A 22,024-nucleotide genomic window follows, 5' to 3' on the forward strand; every position below is an offset into this window, starting at 1 on the left:
ACATATATTAGGCTAACTGGTCTATAAGCCTGTTGTTTCCCTCTCTCACAATTCTTAAATAGCGGAGTGACAAGCGCAATTGTCCATTCTAAAGTGACAGATCCGGAATCTAGAGTACTTTGGCAGATTATAGTTAGGGCATTTGCAATATGCTCATCCTGGTCATTTAAACGCAGGGATGGAAAGCATCTTGTTCTGGGAGATTTTTCACTCTTTAGTGTCTTTATTTTGTTCATTATGATTATTATAACTATTATGATGATCGCAACCCTCCGAGTGAAGAAATTCTTCCTCAATCTCTGTTACATTAATTGAATTGATCCCTGATTCAATATTAGTTTCTTGCAGATTTCCGGCATGGTGTACCCTTTCTCTGCTGTAAATAATCACGCAAAGTAATCCTTCAACATGTGCACCATTTCCTTATCAGCATTGACAATACCACCACTTTCAGCGTTTAATAGGCCCACATTACTCCTGACTGACCTCTTTTTTCTAATGTAATTCTAAAACATCTTCATGTTGATTTTGGTATTGCTTGCAAGTTTCTTTTCATACATTTTGTTGTCTGTTTCGTTCCCCTTTGCTGTGTTTTGTATCTTTTTCATTCTCCAGGATCTGTGCTATATTTGTGGGCCTTTTCCTTTAGTTGTTTGCTGTCCCTTACCTCTCCAGTTGTTCATGGCCGCAATTTTGCAAAGTAGACTCGAGCCCCACAGGGGTATAAACTGATTCTGTACCACGTTAAATTTTTTTTTTAAACATTGTTCACTGATCTTCTGTCGTTGTACCATTAACAGATTTTCTCAATTTTCTGTGGACAGTCTCTGCATCATCTAGCCTTAATTAATCTATAATCTTAGATTATATAATCGTAGTAGCTGTTTCATGTTTCTCCATTTCAAACGCTTTGTTAAGAACATAAGAATATAAGAAATGGGAGCAGGAGTAGGCCCTGCAGCCCCGAGAGCCTGCTCCGCCATTCAATACGTTCACGGCCTATCATCGACCTCAACTCCACTTTCCCGCTCGATCCTTATGATTCCCCTAGACTCCAAAAATGTATCTATCTCAGCCTTGGTTATATTCAGAGACTCAGCATCCACAGCCTTCTGGGGAAGAGAATTCCAAACATTCGCAACTCTCTGAGTGAAAAAATTCCTCCTCATCTCTGTCTTAAATCGCTGGCCCCTTATCCTGAGTCTGTGCCCCCTATATCTAGACTCGCCAGCCCGGGGAAACAACCTGCCTGCATCTACGCTGTCAATCCGCTTCAGATTCTTGTACGTTTCGATGGCAACACCTCGAATTCTTCGAAACTCCAGAGAGTATAGGTCCATGGTATACAAACTCTCATCACAAGGCAGCCCTCTCATCTGCGGAATCCATCGAGGGAACCTCCGTTGTGATGCTTCCAAGGCAAGTATATCCTTCTGTATTTAAGGAGACCAAAACTCTGCACAATACTTCAGGTGCAGTCTCACCAAGGCCCTGTACAATTGTAGTATTTGTACGTTGAACTTGATCATTTCATGATCACTATCGGATAAATATTCAAACAGAGTTAGGTTGTTAACTAAAAATGGCTCGTTACTCATTACTAGATCTAATATTTTAGTTCCATAGTGCCAAGCTCTGACGCCATCTGGTGCACTGCATACAGTTCTGGGCACGGAGTCTCAGGAAGGATATATTGGCCTTGGCGGGACACCGTGCAGAGCGAACAGAATGACACCAGGGCTGAAAGAGATAAGTTACAAGCACAAGTTGCTCAAACTTGGGTTGTATTCCCTTGAGTTTAGAAGGCTGAGTAGTGATCTGATCGCAGTGTTGAAAATTATAAATGCTTCGCTGGAATAGACATGGATATATTGTTTCCTCCAATGGGGCATTCAACATAAGGCAGCAGCATCATAAACTTAGAGTTCTGTCATTAGGGAGTGAAATTAGGAAGCAGCTTTTGACAAAACAATTAGTGGAAATCTGGAACTCTCCCACAAAATGAGTTGTACTGGCAAAGTTGCAATTTACAAGACTGAGATCGATAAGGTGTCACACAAAAGGTTGCTAGACAAGAAAAGGGCTCATGGGGTTGTGGGGGAGAGAATAAATTAGCACAGATAGAGGATTGGTTAATGGACAGAAAACAGAGAGGAGAGATACATGGGTCATTTTTACGCTGGCAGGCTCTAAGTAGTGGAGTGCCGCAAGGGTCAGTGCTGGGGCTTCAGCTATTTACAATTTAGATTAATGACTTACAGGAAGGAACCGAGTGTAATGTATCCACGTTTGCTGACGTTACAAAGCTCGGTGCGGAAGAAGGCTATGAGGAGGACATAGAGAGCCTGCAAATGGATATAGGCAGGTTAAGTGAATCGGCGATATAGTGGCAGATGGAGAATAATGAGGGAAATGAGAGGTTATTCACTTTGATAGGAAGAAACAACATAAATATGTTTTCAATGGTGAGAAACTATGAAATGTTGGTGTTCAGAGAGATTTAGGTGTCCCCGTACAGGAAATAGAGAGATGTAGCAGACGGGTATATAAACAATTTGGAAAGCAAATAGCATGTTGGCCTTTTTTGGAAGTGGGTTGGAGTACAACAGTAAGCCTTGCTTCAATTGTACAGGGCTTTTGTGAGACCCAACCTGGAGGACTGCGTGCAGCTTTGGTCTCCTTATCTGACGAAGAGAAGGACAAGGAATGTAAGACTTGCATTTATATAGCACCCTTCGCAACCTCAGGATGTCCCAATGCGTTTTAAAGCCAAACATGTTTGCTGTTCTGTCGCTGTTGCAGTTTAGGAAATGTGGCAGACAAATTGCGCACAGCATGCTCCCACAAACTGCAATGTGATAATGACCAAATATTCTGTTTTACTGATGTTGGTTAAGGAGTGCGACAAAGGTCCAGCTGTACAATGATGAACGATTGAGTAGATTGGGCCTATACTCGCTGAAGAATGAGAGATGATCTCATTGATAGATACAGGATTCTGAGGGGATTGACAGGGTAGATGCTGAGAGGTCGTTTCCCCTGGCTGGTGAGTTCAGAACAAGAGGGCATAGTTTCAGGATAAGGAATCGGCCATTTATGTCAGCGATGAGCAGGATTTTCCGCATTCAGAGGGTTGTGAATTTTTACAATTCTCTAACTGAAAGGGCTGTGGATGCTGAATATATTCAAAGCTGTGAGAGATAGATTTTTGGACTCTAGTGTAATGAAGGCATGTGTGCATCGGGCAGGAAAGTGGAGTTGAGGTGCAGCCATGATCTTATTCAATGGCAGAGCAGGCTCGAGGGGCCACATGAGCTACTCCTGCTCCTTATTCTTAAGTAGTTACGCACTTATGATAGAATTTTGTGAGCTAAAGTTATCGAGGGACATATAGGTAAGCGGCGAAAATGTAGTTGAGATACAAATAAGTCACTATCTAATTGAATGGTCGAGGATTTGACTGTGCCTATGCTCCTATATTACTGCAATGGCAGAAATTGGTCACTAGATGGCGCACAATGGGATCACACAAATTGAAGCTTCTTGGCACTAACACACCAATAACCTAAGATTGCAAATTGAGCTCTGGCAACACTTCACCCATTCTGCTAGACATCCAGTTAGTTTGTTTTAGCTTCTTTTTTTAAAACTGTGGGGTGGGATAACTAAGAAATTCTCCTGGATTCCAACTCTGTATTATTCTATTGTTGCGTTATAAGAACATAAGAACATAAGAAATAAGAGCAGGAGTAGGTCATTTGGCCCCTCGAACCTGCTCCGCCATTCAATAAGATCATGGCTGATCTGATCATGAACTTAGCTCCTCTTCCCTGCCCGCTCCCCGTAACCGTTTACTCCCTTATCATTCAAAAATCTGTCTATCTCCGCCTTAAATATATTCAATAACCCAGCCTCTACAGCTCTCTGGGGCAGAGACATTTGACAGATTTACAACCCTTTGAGAGAAGAAATTCCTCCTCATCTAGTTTTTAATGAGCGGCCCCTGATTCTAAGACTATCTTCCCTAGTTTTAGTTTCCCCGATGAGTGGAAATATCCTCTCTGCATCCACATTGTCGAGTCCCCTCATTATCTTATGTTTCAATAAGATCACCTCTCATTCTTCTTAAATCCAATTTGTATAGTCCCAAACTACTCACCCTATCTTCATAAGTCAACCCCCTCATCTCCGGAATCAACTCAGTCAACGTTCTCTCAACAGCCTCCAATGCAAGGATATCCTTCCTTAAATACGGAGACCAAAACTGTACGCAGTGCTCCAGGTCTGGCCTCACCAATGGCCTGTACAGTTGTAGCAGGACTTCTCTGCTTTTATACTCTTTCCCCCTTGCAATAAAGGCCAACATTTCATTGGCCTTCCGTATACTTGCTGCACGTGCATACTAACTTTTCGTGTTTCATGCACAAAGACCCCCAGGTCTCTCTAATGCAGCACTTTGAAATTTTTCTCCATTTAAATTATAATTTGCGTTTCTATTATTTCTGCCAAAGTGGATAACCTCACATTTTCCCACATTATACTTCTGCCAAATTACTGCCCACTCACTTAGCCTGCCGATATCCCTTTGCAGATTTTTTGTGTTCTCCTCACAATTTGCTTTCCCACCCATCTTTGTATCATCAGCAAACTTGGCTACATTACACTCGGTCCCTTCATCCAAGTCATTAATATAGATTGTAAATTGTTGCGGACCCAGAACCGATCCCTGCGGCACCCCATTAGTCACTGTTTGTCAACTGGAAAATGACCCATTTATCTCGACGCTGTTTTTCCTGTTAATTAGCGAATCCTCTATCCATGCTAATATATTACCCATAACCCCGTGAGCTTTTATCTTGTGCAGTGACCTTTTCTGTGGCACCTTATCGAAGGCCTTTTGGAAATCCAAATGCACCATATCGACTGGTTCCCCCTTATCCACCCTGCTCGTTACATCCTCAAAGAACTCCAGCAAATTTTTCAAACGTGATTTCACTTTCATGAAACCATGCTGACTCTGCTTGATTGAATTATGCTTTTCCAAATGTCCCATTACTGCTTCCTTAAAAATGGACTCCAGCATTTTCCCAACAACTGATGTTAGGCAACTGGTCTATAGTTTACTGCTTTTTGCCTGCCTCCTTTTTTAAATAGGGGCATTACAGTTGCGGGTTTCCAATATGCTGGGACCGCCCCAGATTCTCGGGAATTTTGGTAGATTACAACCAAAGCATCCACTATCGCCGTAGCCACTTCTGTTAAGACTCTAGAATGTAAGCCATCAGATCCAGGGGACTTGTCCGCCTTTAGACACATAATTTTACCTAGTACTCGATTAGTGATTGTATTCGCCCTACCTATAGCCCCTTGATTATCCACTATTGGGATGTTAATTCCTCTATTTGAAACAGGTACTTTACGCCCGTCCAAACTAGCGCAGGTAGCAATCAATAGGTTTTTCCTGGGCCTTATTACAGATCATGGGAAAGGTAAGAACCAGTTTGATGAAAGCGGGGTACAGGCTAATATTCTCCATTAATGTCATCAATGGATGGCATGTTTTAGTAGATTCCACACCCCTGCTCCTGGATTTGGATTACATTCCCGTCAGGCTATTAGACTAATTATTAAGCGTGTGTTTGGTTTTCTTGGCCTTGATTTAATCTGTGGGATAGTAACTTCCTGGTGCTTTCGCAGTGTGCTTAAAATTCCAATTTTAGATAACGTGTTAACCTATTTATGTTTAACAGGGCAGCGCCTCCGCCAAGGAAGCACACAGGCAAATTTCCACCCAAATGTTGAAGACGTTTTTCACAGGGAATTTATTTGAATCATCAACTGGCTCCATCACCGTAACTTCAGAGGTTTCTTCAAATTACCCTTGAAAGCAATAGTTGTTCTGAGACAGTTCCAATATCGGTGAGCTGTTGAATATCTACTATGCATTATATTCCAAAATCCCTTTATATGGCTTGGTGTCAGATGTTGTCTCAAACCATTCACGTGAAGCACTTTGTAAAGTTTTATTATGTTAAAGGCGCTATATAAATGCAATATGTTGTGAATGAGATCATTAATTATGGCAAGTATTTTTTTAGACATTTTGTCTTTCTGGTCAGTTTAAGGATGCGTGACTGGATATGATATTAGTGCAGCAAAACTCTAGTTTCATATTCCTTGAGTATTGTTTCAATGGAGGCAAAGGGATTAAGCCATGGAACAGAAGAGAGCCACAGAAAGCCTGTAATCCTGAGTAGTGGAATATCACAAGCAGTTAAATACAGGATGGATTCACTACATTTAGTGGCACTGCATTGAACACTTCGGGAACTGCTGATTGCATTTTTGCATTATTGATGAATGGATCAATTAATCAAAATAATTAGCAGAACATTGATGCTAAGATTGCATACTTTCTTAGTATGAATCTTGTAATAAACACTATATCGCTTAATAATTAGATCTGGTTAATTGTCCATGTTATTTCCCATGTTCCAGTATTACAGCCAACCCTCCAGATGATTCGATCACCTTAATATCCGACATAATTTAATGAGATTCATTATGCCGTGTTCTAGACTTAATTTATAGCTAGTTTATTTTATTAGTTCAAGGTGTATAATGTATGATGTTCATTTGTGAGTTTTATTAATTTAATCCTTTGCGAATTAAACACTGAATGAAAATGTGCACGGAAAATAAATGTTAGATTTAAATCAGAACTTTCAGTAAAAATAACATTAAATGCCTGGTGCTAATTATTTTATTATATTCTAATCCTATGTAATGACAGAGTCGAAAAGTAGCTTACAATAATAAAAGAGTAAAAACATTCAATTCAAATTGGCGCATAAAATCTATTGATTTAGATTCCACACGATTAGTAATTGGATCCATTGTTTCTTACACTTTATTTACGAAAATCACTGCAAATACGGTCATGTCAGGAATGGTATCAAGTGATTATGGAAACAAGGCGGGCAAAATGGTGCTCAGCTACAGATCAACCGTGATCTAATTGAATAGCGGAGCAGTATCGAGGGGCTCAATAGCCTATTCTTGTTCCTAATGTTCCTATGTCACGTTGAAAAACAAAATTGACCTTCGTATTACAGTTTCATGCAATTTACAACGGAATGGTTCACAACATCAGAATCCACGATTTTAGCAAAATTAGATACATGGGAAGATCTATCTTATAGCTATGGGCAGCGACATTGCACAGGCTGTGATATCGGTTCTCTCAGCTCGGTATTTCTTGGCAAATAATTAATGGATCCTTTTAAAATATGTTAAAGATTTAGTCATAAATAAGTGCCTCGAGGCAGCCAGGATCTCACTGCAACAAACTTGCAGAGGAATTCATAACCACAGATTGAATCAAAGCGTCAGATCGTGCACACCTTTCCGGAGATAAATGTGGCCAATGGGCCTTCACGGCGGGATTTCGTGTCCATTGGGTTTCTGCAATGATGTCAGACCCTGAGACTGAGTCAGAAATTAATGAGGATGTTACTCGTATTACATTGTAAGGGAAGATGGACCTCTGTGCTCCTCTGGGCACGGTATGCCCCAATATCCGGAAGATCTTTTTGAAGATTTCCTCTGTTATGCATCACTAACCAAATTGTTAACACATTCAGCTACGATCAGTTGAGAATTCCACAAGACATGCTGAAAAGAGGAAATCATCGCTGAGTTGGGCTATCCATGTAAACTGCGACCAGAGCCGTGCTGACTTTTGCTGGTAGATCTTGGCCCCATATGTTCTGGGTTTAGGCTTGCACTGAGCATGTGCGGATACCCGGAACTTGCGAATGACAGATCGTATGAATCTGACAGATAAGGGCATTCGCCGGAGGAAATTTTGGCTATTTGCCCAATATCTGGCCAGCGAATGCCCTTGAAATTTTTATGACTGCTAAAAGCATAAGGGCTACTTTTACCAGCATAAAAGTTTGAAAAAATAGAAAAATAATTGTATTTTTACTCATTTTATATAAAAAACCATGTCCAATAAGGTACGTTTATTTTTAGCCCCTTTAAAACATATTTGACAAAAATTATTCTTTGAAAATATTTAATGGAATGTAATTTTAATTAATTTTAAAAATGTAATGTTTTTGAAAATATATATATGTCATTTCTTTGAGTATTTTTGGGCGTATTCACATTATACTTATGGTAGCTCCATGAAAATGGAATCCAGCATTAAGTATGAACAGGGATACCCGTATTTTAATTGTTTGGGCCAGCCCGCCTGATTCCAGGGGTGCTTGCGAACCACTTGCGCTCCCTAGGATAGGCGGAACTCTATGCAGGCCCATGTGTAGAGGCCCAGGACTGCACATTGCCCAACATCCCGGACCACGAGATACAATCATAGATTGTCTGCAGTCCCGCGGGAAGGCTCCGACCATAAATTCTACATTATTGTTACGAATCTGTTCAACAAACACACTTTTTATCCACAGGGAAGCCTGGACCCTCTGTATAACCGAGGTGCCTTGAATAAGCCAAGATCCACGGGGAAGATTTACACTCATGGCCGTGTGTCCACAACCTCAGGAATGTGGTAGGAATGTTTCCCCAGCGCCATCGTGATCACAACTTTAACAAATGGCCGACATAAGATTGTGCTGACACGAGTAGAATTTTCCCCCAGGACCCGTGGTCTCAGTTTTCTGTCATGTGATATAATAAGGGTCGGGTGTTTCAGTGCTGTGTGTTGGTCCTATAAAACACACGTACATCTCTTCTGCACTTTAACCCCTGTCTGTCCTGCGGCATTTCTAATTGCGCCACAATTATTTCCAATTCCACTTACTTCTGAAATTTCTAAACCCTATATCATCCATCACATAATTGAGTAATAGATTTAAAAATCAGAGTTCACATTGGAGCCTGGAAGTTCCAGCTGGGGTTGTGTCACCTGTGATCTTTCATGTGATCCACACGATTATCGGTGGAGCGATTGTCGGAGTACATATCAGTAACTTGGCTTTAGGGGCAAGTCCCCAGAGTCACAGACTGGCGTTCACGACAGGCTGTAAATAGCGATTTACAGAGTGCACAGCAATAATCAATATATTCCTTTCTGGATTGTATGCAGAATTGAATGGAACACTGTGGTTACTTTAGTAGAAAAGCAAAATACAGCGGATACAGGAATTCTAAAATACACACAGAAAATGCAATCCGCAGCTCAGCTACATTCTGTGGCGACTGAATCAGAGTTCACAATTCAGGTCGCTGACATTTCGTGAGAAAAGTTCGATAGCTAACAGATTTTAAGCAAGTTCAGAAGCAGAGAAAGGGAGAGGGGAGGATTGAACAAAATGGAAGATCAGTGGAAGGCAGAAGTGATTCAATGAGAAAAGGTTCGGGTGGTAGAAAGCAAACGCAACTGGTAACAGAACACATACGGAGACGGAAGATGAGTCTAGAAGAGGTCTAAGTGGGTAAAACATCAACAGCGCCACCAAAACAAATAGCGACGGAGGTTGTGGTCTGAAATTGTGGAACTCGATGATGAGTCCAGAAGGCTGTAAAGTGCCTAATCGAAAGATGAGGTGCTTTTCTTGGAGTTTACATTGAGCTTCTTTGGAACAGTGTAAGAGGTCGAGGACAGAGAGATGACAGTGGGAATGGAGCGCAGAATTAATGTATCAGGCGACCAGAAGGTCAGGGTCTTACAGACTGAACAGAGGTTAGACGCAAAGTGAAGCTGTGATTACTTTGTTGGGAAGTCGAATATTCCAGGAAAGCTTGGCCACTGTTGTGATTTATGCAATTTACACACAATAAGATCCCTGAATATAATGAAAGATAAGTTAAACAGATTGTCTGTTTCTGGTATGTACTTGGTAGTGAGAATGTTGGCAAGTGTATAAGTCCCTTGCACTGCACCAGTTGGCACGGTCTGGTTTTATCGATTCCGACGATTGAAGGGGCATGTGTGACAATGCAGTCCTGCCACAGTCTAGCACTCGAAGTATCAAACAATATTCTGGGATGTGGTGCTGGAGGAGCTCCTCATCCCGTCTCCTGATTGGCCCAAAGACATGGGAGCGACCAATCAGCCAATCTGGCAGGCGAGTATTGATCTGACAAATGTAACATTATTCTTGCTAATTATTTGGCAGATCAATCAAAAAGCATTAGCAAAATTAAATTGAAATTATAGTGAAAATGTTAAAATACATTCTTAATTATTCTGAAGGTCACCTGGTGCTGTGCTATTGAATATTAGGTTATGGCGCCACTCATTTATGACTGAATTAATTGAGCATTTATCCAAGGCGCGACATTTGAAGGCAATATTACATCAATTCATCGAATTACCCTACAGTAACAGAAAATTTCAACATGTCCCGCCTGCAGATTCCACTGCTTTTCCTCAGTTTATATTAATGGATTCTGCCGGATTGTCCCAGCTCACTGGTTTGATAAGTTAGTCTGAATTATATGTAACACCGGCATTCAATGAAGGAAGAGTAAGACATGAACTATAAGAGAAAATGGTTTCGGTGAGAATATATAGGAATACGAGATGAAGCCGATAACGATGTGGGAGAGAGGCAATCCAGTCCCGTCTGTGGTTAACATCCAGTGACCATCCCCGTACAAGCCTGGGATATAAACGGCGAGTGCCTTCTGACCAAGCGGCCGCTAGTTCACCAGTGAAAACAATAGAATGATATCCCAGTGAGTAAACGAGGCAGATGATATGCAATCAAACTGAATAGTCGCACACGTGCAGGAAAACACAGGATGATGTACTATTGCTCTGAAATGTGATGAGATTTCTGGGTTTGAAAAGTCATCTTCCAGAAATGAGTGGTCACACCCCAAATCCAGGGAGCCTCACCAGTTGTGTGTCTCCCTGAGTGCATCATTTTTATCCCTCATTATAAATACAGCAATAATTATACAGTTTTCAGAAAAATGGTGAATTGTCGCCGGACTCCTAGCAAACTTAAGATAGTCGCTGTAAATTCCCTAAAACTGAGCAGGATATTCCAAATGAGATGCGTTTGGCGATCTGTTTAACCTGCTGTTTATTCTCTCCCTCTTGGATCTGTAACCCGGAAACGCATTAATCCCTCTGATCGTCCGTTACCATCCAGTAATACGTTGACCTGGGCAACGACATGGCTTGTTCATATACATGTTCATGCACAACGCCGCCATTTCCACATTATTCTCATCTACCATTCTTATTTCGAAGTGCTCAATCTCACACGTTATTAACAGGATTTGTCATCCAGCTATACAAACACTTCATGCATCTATCTTCTTTCGCAATTTTCTGGTGTATTCACAGTCTAATGTACCTATTTGGGTAGTATTAACATTAATCTTGTACAGACACCCATCTGCTCCTTAGTCTTCCAGTATAGGTACAAATCTGGCATTTTGAGTAATTTTTATTCATTTTCCATTTTAATATCATCGATAGGTTTTCGGTAATGCTTTGATTTTACATGAGCAATATTGTAGCTAAATAGCAAAACCTACGGCAATTTCTGGAGCAGAGAGATGCAGTTAATTGGAGCACTGAACTTTCTCTATAGTACAGTTAGAGGAGGTGGGAGATATTAAGGAGCACTACAGCATTATTAGTGGCTGGAATGTGTAATTCCAGCGTGATAAGTACAAGTAGAAGGTCGAAATTATAAATGTGGAGTTCGGAAATAATAATGGAATAGAAAAATAAGGGTAAAATATATGTCGTTGGAAAGAAAACTGAATTACATCCTTACACCCTGGCCTCATTATCCCCAGCCCTCTATCCAAGAAGACAACACTTGCTCCCGACTCACCCCGTGCAATTCCATGGTAATTCTATATATGTGTATGTTTGAGACACTGTCAGAGAGAGATAGATATACAGACAGACAGACAGACAGGTAGGTAGGTACGTAGGCTGATAGATTGATAGATTGATATATACGTTGATATAGATCAAAAGGCAGAAAGTTGAGTGCATCTGCATTAAAAATAGAAGGATAATGCAATTCTAAAATGTACCATAACTCGAGTGTAGCCATGTGCTTAATATAGAAAGGACTTGCAGGTATTGTGTGAGTAGTACAGATAGTGCCTTTTTATCAAACATAAATATATTGTAGTTCTCTTCCTTGAAAATTGACCGTAAAACTGCAAGTCAATGGCAGTCAACAGTTAATCAGCTGGAATGGGTCCCTAACTACCTGTTAATTATTTTTCCTGTCTGTTGACTGGCTGGTTGTACCTTGTGTGTTTCTAAATGTATGTATTTGAGGAATATCTGCTGAAGCTTAGGGCTGGGTGATTTGCCTAAACAGAGTAACGACGGGAATTTGGTGAAAGTGGGAATTCGTTGTAGAGTGGTAAGAATGTGGAAGTAATTTGAAAGTAAGTTGAACCTAGGAACAGCAGTAAATACGTAAATATATAAATAATCAGAGTAATTAATTAGATCTAAGAGGATATATTAAAATTATAATTATATCATAACTAGTTAGACTGTTAAGAACACGGATGAAACAGCTGATACACATTGCCTGCAATAAATGTGCCTTGTGGGAACTCGAGGACGCTTCATGTGTCCTCGATAAACATCTGTGCAGGAAATGCCTCCAGTTGCTCACAATCAAGCTAAGGGCTTGTGTGTCAGTACAGGCCATACAGGAGGCTGATAGTTTCCTGGAGCACACATACCAGGAGATGGCCACACCGCAGCTACAGAGACTGCAAGAGTTTAGTAAGTCCCTCAAGGTAGGAAGAGACACTGCGTGCAGGAATTCTGCGGGATAGTGGCATGCGGTCTCGGGCACAAGCACAGGGATGTTGGACAAATGAAGCAAATTGTCGAAATGCAGTAGTCATAGGAGATTGGATAATTAGTGGGCTAGTCAGACATTTCTGCAAACGTTGACATGAGCTTCCCATGGCGCGTTGCCCCAATGGTGCCAGGGTAAATGAGGTCACTGAAAGGGAGCAGACATTTTATCGAGAGGAAAGTGAACAGACAGAAGTCGTGGTCTATGTTAGAACCAATGACATAAACAGAAAAAGGGTTAAGGTCCTACAGGTGTAATTTCAGGAGCTAGGGAGGAAGTTAAAGCTGCGATTCTGTGGATTACTCCCAGTGCCACGGGCTTGTGAGTATAGCAGCAGCAAAATAAAACAGATTAATGTGTGCCTGTAGGCATCGTGTGGGAGAGAGTGTTTCATATTCCTGGGGCATTTGGAGCAGTTCTGGGTATGAAGGACTTGTAAAATATATAAGAGTCGCATGTCAACAGTGCTGGAAGCAATGATCTCGCAGTGAGGTTAACTATTGCTGTGGGGAAGGCTTACACTAATATGGCTGAGGAGGTGCATCAGGATGGAACACTAGTGAGTAGCTTTAAGGTGCATGGAGGAGGTAAATAGGCAAACATCATGCAATAAAGAGTAGTTTAGAAATAGGAGGGTTTAAACAGGGAATATGCGAAGCAGTATAAGGTAGTTTTGGAGTGCATGCGTGTAATTTCCCATGAACTGGTAAATAAAGATGGTGCACTGCAGGCACAAGTAGCCAAACGGGATTATGGTATATTTTCAATAACAGAGACCTGGCTCAAACAAGGGAAGGAATGGCCACTTTATGTTGCTGCCTACTATGAACTCAGAGGCGATAGGGAAGGACATACGATGCTAGGGTGGCAATCTTGATCATAGATACTGTTAAAGCACCAGGAACTGATGACACACTCGAAGGTTCAAAAACAGAATTTACTTGGTAAGAATGAAAGAACAATAGAGGAGCCTTTGCGCTGCAGGGTGTTCACTATAGGCCACCAACTAGTGGAAAGGAGATAGAGGATCACAGGCAAAAAACTTTACAGAAGTGATAATAGGGGATTTAAATTACCCTGCCACAGACTGGGACAGTAAGAGTGTAAAGGGCACAGAGGGGAGTAATTGCTGAAATATCCACAAGAAAAGGTTCTTGCTCAGTATGTTTCCAGCCCAACGGGGAAGGAAGCATTGCTGGTTGTAGTACTGCGGCATGAAGTGAGGACGAGTCAGACCGAGAGCACACAGGAAACAGTGGTCATATTAGCAATAGGTATAAGGAAGTTAAAGAAAAGGACAGGGATCAATCAAATGTGCAAATATTCAACTGGAAGAGGGCTAATTTCAGTGAGTTTAAAGGGATCTGGCCCAGGTGGACTGGAATGAAAGATTGACATGTAAAGCAGTAAATGAGCAATGGAAGGTCTTCAAATGGTCGATCGTTTGGGTAAAGACTAGACACATTTCCACAAGGGGGAATGGAAGGACATTCAAAGCGAGAGCTCACTGGGTGACTAAAGCTATAGACATTAAAATGTAACATTAAATGGAGGCTTATGATAAGTGTCGGGTTGATAATTTGGCAACGAAACAAGCTGAATAGAAATAGTAGTGGGCTAAAGTGAAACAGGATATGAGGGACAGAGCGACTGTATGAGAATCGATTAGCGGCTGATGTAAAAGCGAACCCTAATGTCATTTATAAAGATACACATAGTAAAAGGTTGGACAAAGGAATGGTGAGGGCGATTAGAGACAAACATGGGAATCCTCATGTGGAGTAGTAGGGCATGGTTGTGGTAAAACATTAATACTTTGTATCTGTCTTCACTAAGTCGACGAAGCTGCTAACTTCACAGTAAAGGAAGAGGTAGTAGAGAAATTGGATAGGATGAATACAGATAAAGATGTTGGCAGACATCACCCGGTCCTAATGCGACGCACCCTAGTTTGCTAAGAGATGTAAGGATGGAAATATCAGACCCTATGGACACCATCTTCCAATGCTCCTTAGATGTGGCAGTTGTTCTAGAGGACTGGAGGATTGCAAATGTTATATCATTTTGCATAAGACTCCACGAGCTTTTTCTGCCATTTTATAAGGTCATGGTTGATCTGATCATGGAATCAGGTCCACTTCCCCGCCTAGCTCCCCGTAACCCCGTAGCCCCTTATATGTCAAGAAACTGTCTATCTCTGTCTTAAATTTATTCAATGAATCAGCTTTCACAGCTCTCTGAGGCAGCGAATTCCACAGATTTACAACACTCTGAGAAGAAATTTCTCCACATCTCAGTTTTAAATGGGCGGCCCCAAGTTCAAGTCTCCCCCATCAGTGGAAACATTCTCTCTGCATCCTCCTCGTCAAGCCCCCTCATAAACGTCAGGAAAGGGGAGAAGGATGCAACAGGCAACTACAGGCCAGTCTGCCTAACGTCGGTGCGGGGAAACATTGAGCCACCATAATGCGAGAAATAAAATAATTGGCACTTGGAAAATATGAGCTAATAAATGAAAATCAGCATGGATTTGTAAAAGACAAATCGTCTTTGACTAACTTGATTGATTTCTTTGATGAAGTAATGGAGGGGATGGATGCATATAGTGCAGGTGCTGTTTTGTATAATTGTCTTTCAAAATATGCTTCATAAACTATCAAATAAAAGATTTGTTAGCAAAATTGAAGCCCATGATATTAAAGGGACTATGTGGATACGCAATTGGCCAATGGACATAAGTCAGAGAGTAGTGATGAACAGCTGTTTTTTAAGACTGGAGGGCAGCATGCAGTAATGTCTCCCAGAGGTCAGTGTTGGGACTACTGCTCTGTTATCATGCGTGTTAATGACCTGGAATTGGTTAAAGAAAGCATCATTTCAAATTTTGCAGATGGCACGAAACTTGGAAATGTAATAAACGGTGAAGAGGAAAGTAACAGATTTCAGGAAGACTTAGACAGTCTGGTGTAACAATCAGATGCATGGCATGCGAAAGTCAGGGCAGGGGAGTGTGAGCTGATACATTTTGATAGGACGCATGAGAGGAGGCAATATGAACTGAATGCAACAATTTGAAAGGGGTTGCCGGAAGAGAGAAAACTAGGCGTGTTTGAAGGTGGCACAACAAGTTGAGAAGCATATGGGATCCTTGGCTTTTTATACAGAGGCGGAGAGTACAAGCAAGTTGCGCTAAACCTTTATGCAACACTGGTTAGGCCCCAGCTGGCGTCTTGCGGATAATGTGGGGCACCACATTTGAGTATGGGTATCAAGAGCTGTAAGCAGATTTACTAGAATGCTACCAGCAATGAAATACCTCAGTTATGTGGAAAGACTTTGAAATTGCGGCTGTTCTCTTTACGGCAGAGAAGATTAAGGGGAGATAGAAATAGGAATAAATCAGGTCAGTCTGTTTCCAGTGGCAGAATGGTTGCAAAGGATACAGATTTAAAGTAATTGGCAAAAGAACCAGAGACTACATGAACAAAACATGTTTTGTAAATCGAGTTTTTATACTCTAGAATACACCGACTGAAAGTGAGGTGTAAACAGATTAATTAATAACTCTCTAAAGTAAATTGCATGAATATTTGAAAAGGAAAAAAACGCAGCACTTTGGGACAAATTCTATAGCTCGTTAAAATTCCGGCACAGGCGTGATAGGTTGAATTGCCTCCATCTTTGTAGTATAATTCGACCATTGTATGATTCTAGAACAGACAATAATTGGACATAATCCTGTTAGTGTATGATTCTGTATTTTTACGGCATGCAGTTTGTCCTTCTGTTTATATAATCATTTGATTTCATGTGACTAGTCATTGTTAATTAGAAACAAATTAACAACCATTAATGAAGCAGAGAACTAGCGCTTTTTGGAATTCAGCTGCAGAACAGGCAAGTTTAAAAAAGAAAGACTTGGCATTATGAAGCGCATTTCACGATCACCGGACGACTCAAAGCACTTTATAGCGAATGTGTACATTTTGAAGTGTAGACACTGTTGTAATGTGGGAAACACAGTACCGAAGTTGTGCACAGCAGGCTCCCAGAAACGGCAATTATAATGACCGGATAATCTGCTTTTGTTATGTTGATAGAGGGATCTATATTGACCAGGATATCGGCAATAACTCCCTTGCTCCTAAATAGAGTTATGGGAACTTTTGCGTCTACCTGAGAGAGCAGATGGGACCTCAGTTTAAAATCTCCTGCATATACATCTAACGTTTCAGTTATAAGTGCGTGCAGATAAATTTATAATTATCGATCACACGGGAACTGCATGCAGGAATGAAGTATGTAACATGTGTAAATATTAAACATTAATAATATTATGCGGGGCTCCAGTGCTTATGGTCGGATTCCCTGCAGCTTCCCCAGATACTCGTGATTCCAACAATTTCCGATTGGTTTATGTTGTAAGAGTTAGAAGTGTCTTTATTAATCAAAGTTTTCTAACACCTGTTATACATGTGGGCTTGTATTTACACAGTACAGCCACAAGAGGGCTATTCCCCTGGAATCCCAAGGGATCACTTGGGAGCAAAGGTATTTAAGAAGGCTTCACAGGTTGGAGAGGCACTCTGGAGACCTGCAACATAAGTCTAAGGTCACACTTTACTTTGAGCTCACAGTGTTCCGTCTGACTCTTTCTCCCCCATACACAACAACTGGTGATGAGATACAGATAGCGAACCCAAAGATGCAGAGAACAGTGGGCATCCTGGAGAAATTTTCGGTGGGAGATAATTTTTTGTGACTTTTGTGGAGTGACTCGACCAATACTTTGTGGCCAACGACCTAGATGGGGAAGAGAGCGCTGCCAAACGAAGTCGATCCTCCTCACCGTCTGTGGGGCACCAACGTATGGCCTCATGAAGAACCTGCTCACTCCAGCGAAACCCACAGAGAAATCGTACGACGATTTATGTACACTGATCCGAGAGCATTTGAACCCGAAGGAAAGCGTTCAGATGGCGAGGTACCGGTTCTACACATACAAAAAGTCTGAAGGCCAGGAAGTGGCGAGTTATGTCGCCGAGCTAAGAAGCCTTGCAGACATTGCGAATTTGAAGAACAGTTAGAGCACATGCTCAGAGACTTTTTCGTCCTTGGCATTGGCAATGAAACCATACTTCACAAACGTTTGACTGTAGAGACCCCAACCTTGAGTAAGACCATAGCGATAGCCCAAGCGTTCATTGCCACCAATGACAATACGAAGCAGATCTCTCAGCACACAAGTGTTGCTACAAGTACTGTGAACAAAGTGATGTTGTTTCTAAATCGTAACATACAGGGCAGGTCACACATACCTGAAGCTGCACGTCCGCAGATGTCTCAGAGTCCACCATCAAGGGTGATGAATGCAAGGCCATTTGCTGGCGCTGCGGGGGTGATCCTCATTTCCATTCATGCCGATTCAAAGAGTAAGTTTGCAAGAGCTGTGGGACAATGGGACATCTCCAGCAAGTGTGCATAATAGCTGCAAAGCCTATTAAACCTGAAAACCACCATGTTACAGAGGAGGACAGATCCATGGAGCATCACGATGAACCAGAGCCTCAGATAGAGGAGGCAGAGGTACATGAGGTGCACAAATTCACCTCGAATTGTCCCCTGATAATGCTGAATGTTGAACTAAATGGACTCCCGGGGCCAATGGAGCTGGACACGGGCGCGAGACAGTCCATCATGGGCAAAAAGACTTTTCGCACGAAACTAAGAACTAACACGAAAGAACGGATTCCTGTAATTGGCAATGCTATCGTAAAGGTCTCCTATGAAGAAGCGGTGCACAAGCTACTTCTCTGGGTGGTACCGGGCGATGGTCCCACGCTGCTCGGCCGGAGCTGGCTGGGAAGATACGCTAGAACTGGGACGACGTCCAAGCGCTATCGCCCGCTGATGACACTTCGTGTGCCCAGGTCTTAAACAAATTCCCTTCGCTGTTCGAACCAGGCATCGGGAAATTCCAAGGAGCAAAAGTGCAGATCCACCTAATTCTGGGGGCGCAACCCATCAAGCACAAGGCGAGAGCATATCATACATGATGAGAGAAAGGGTAGGGATCGAGCTTGACTGGCTGCAAAGAGAGGGCATCATTTCACCGATCGAGTTCAGCGAGTGGGCGAGTCCTATTGTCCCAGTCCTCAAGGGAGATGGCACCGTCAGAATCTGTGGTGATTGCAAAGTAACCATCAATCGTTTCTCCCTGCAGGACCAATACCCACTACCAAAGGCCGACGACCTCTTTGCAACGCTGGCGGGAGGAAAGACGTTCATGGAGCTGGATCTGACTTCAGCCTACATGACGCAGGAACTGGAGGAATAATCGAAGGCCCTCACCTGCATCAACATGCACAAGGGTCTTTTTGTTTGTAACAGATGCCCATTTGGAATTCAACCAGCGGCGATGATATTCCAGAGAAACATGGAAAGTTTACTGAAGTCAGTCCCGCACACCGTGGTCTTCCAGGACGACATCTTGGTCACAGGTCGGAACACAGTCGAGCAGCTACAGGTTCTTAGTCGGCTCAACCGTGTGGGGCTCAAGTTAAAACGTTCGAAGTGCACTTTCCTGGTGCCTGAAGTGGAGTTCCTCGGGAGGAGAATTGCGGTGGACGGCATCAGGCCCACCAACGAGACGGAGTCACTCGAGCATGCATTGAGGCTACAGAATGTGACGGAGCTGCGGTCGTTTCTGGGACTCTTGAACTACTTTGGTAACTTCTTACCGGGTTTCAGCACACTGCTAGAACCACTACATGTCTTACCTCGAAAAGGGTGTGAATGGGTTTGGGGCAAATGCCAGGATAATGCCTTTGTAAAAGCGAGAACATTGTTTTGCTGAAACAAATTGCTTGTGTTGTATGATCCATGTAAGTATTTGGTACTAGCATGTGATGCGTTGTATATATGATGTCGGGTGTGTAGTGCAATAAGCTAATGATTTCGGGAAACTGCAACCGATTCCTTATGCAGCCAGGAGTCGGTCTAAGGCTGAGCGAGCCTACAGCATGATTGAAAAAGAAGAGTTAGCGTCTGTCTATGGGGTAAAGAAAATACATCAATACCTGTTTGGGGTAAAATTCGATTGGAAACTGACCATAAGGCATTTATATCTCTGCTTTCTGAGAGTAAAAGAATACATACCAACGCATTGGCCCGCATCCAGAGCTGGGCGCTCACGTTGTCCGCATATAACTATACCATCCGCCACAGGCCAGGCACAGAAAACTGCGCCGATGCTCACAGTTGGCTGCCATTGCCCACCATGGGGACGGAAATGGCGCAGCCCGCAGATCTAGTCATGGTTATGGAAGCATTTGAGAGTGAGCAATTACCCGTCACTGCCCGGCAGATCAAAACCTGGACAAGGCAGGATAGGAACCCTTATTATCTCGAGTCAAAAGCAGTGTGCTTCACGGGAGCTGGTCCAGTGTCCCAGTGGAAATGCAGGAAGAGATAAAGCCGTTCCAGCGGCGCAAAGATGAAATGTCTATACAGGCACACTACATTCTGTGGGGCAATCGAGTAGTGGTCCCCAAGAGGGGCAGAGACACCTTCATCAATGACCTCCACAGGACCCACCCAGGTATCGTAATGATGAAAGCGATAGCCAGATGCCACATGTGGCGGCCCGGTATCGATGCGGACTTAGAGTCCTGCGTTCACAGATGTAATACATGTTCGCAGTTATGGTATTGGCCCTTCAAACCATGGTCTCCGTTGCACGTCGACTATGCAGGCCCGTTCTTGGGTAAAATGTTCATTGTCGTTGTAGACGCCTACTCCAAGTGGATTGAATGTGAGATAATGTCGCCTAGCATGCCCGTTGCCACTACTGAAAGCCTGCGGGCCATATTTGCCACACATGGCTTACCCGATGTCCTGGTGAGTGACAACGGGCCGTGTTTTACCAATGCTGAGTTCAAACAATTCATCACCCGCAACGGGATCAAACATGTCACATCTGCCCCGTTTAAACCAGAGTCCAATGGTCAGGCAGAGAGAGCAGTGCAAACCATCAAGCAAGGCTTGAAGGCTCATTGCAGACCCGCCTATCCCGAATCCTGCTTAGCTTCCGCACGAGACCCCACTCACTCACTGGGATCCCACCTGTGGACCTGCTCATGAAAAGAGCACTTAAGACAAGGCTCTCATTAGTTCACCCTGATCTACATGAACAGGTAGGGAGCAGGCGGATTCAACAAAGTGCCTTACATGATAGCGCAAATTTGTCACGCGAGATTGAAATCAAAGATCCTGTAGTTGTATTATATTAATGGACAAACTCCCAAGTGGCTTCCCGGCACTGTCGTGGCCAAAGAGGGGAGCAGGGTGTTTCGGGTCAAACTTTCAAATGGACTCATTCACCAGAAACACTTGGACCGAATCAAACTCAGATTCACGGACTATCCTGAGCAACCCACCTTGGACCCTACTTTTTTGGATCCACAAACATACACACCAGTGGCAACCGGCAACACGGTTGACCACGAAGCAAAACCCATCATCCACAGCAACCCTGCAGGGCCCAACACACCAGGCAGCCCAGCAAGGCCAGATGCAGAGCAGCCCAGCGAGGGCCAAACAAATGATTCAATAACATCAGCTTTCACATCCAGACGATCAACCAGGGCAAGAAGGGCCCCAGATCGACTCACATTGTAAATAGTTACACTACTGACTTTCGGGGGAGTGTTGTAATATATGTGCACTTGTATATACTCTGTACAGCTACCAGAGAGCTCATCCCCTGGAGTCCCAAGGGATCACATAATCCCTTGGGAGCACAGGTATTTAAGGAAGTTTCACAGTTGGAGAGGCACTCTGGAGACCTGCAATAAAAGACTACGGTCACACATTACTTTGAGCTCACAGTGTTTAGTCTGACTCTTTCTCCATACACAACAACAGCTTTTAAAGAAATAAATTTTCCTATTAATCACAAGACGTTTACCATTCCATGCGCTGCAACCTTTTCTGTAACATCTCTCTAAAACATTAATTCATCATCATCATAGGCAGTCCCTTGCAACGAGGATGACTTGCTTCCACGCCAAAAAATGGATGAGTTCACAAGTGTTTCAGGTCCTAATATTGCAGGTTCTGAACTACATCCTGAAGGGTGGAAAATGGAAGATGCCTGTGCATGGAATTTTTAAACATGGGGTGTCCGTTGCACACCA

The sequence above is a fragment of the Pristiophorus japonicus genome, chromosome 23, assembly GCF_044704955.1.
Source record: "Pristiophorus japonicus isolate sPriJap1 chromosome 23, sPriJap1.hap1, whole genome shotgun sequence".
Lineage (NCBI taxonomy): Eukaryota > Metazoa > Chordata > Chondrichthyes > Pristiophoridae > Pristiophorus > Pristiophorus japonicus.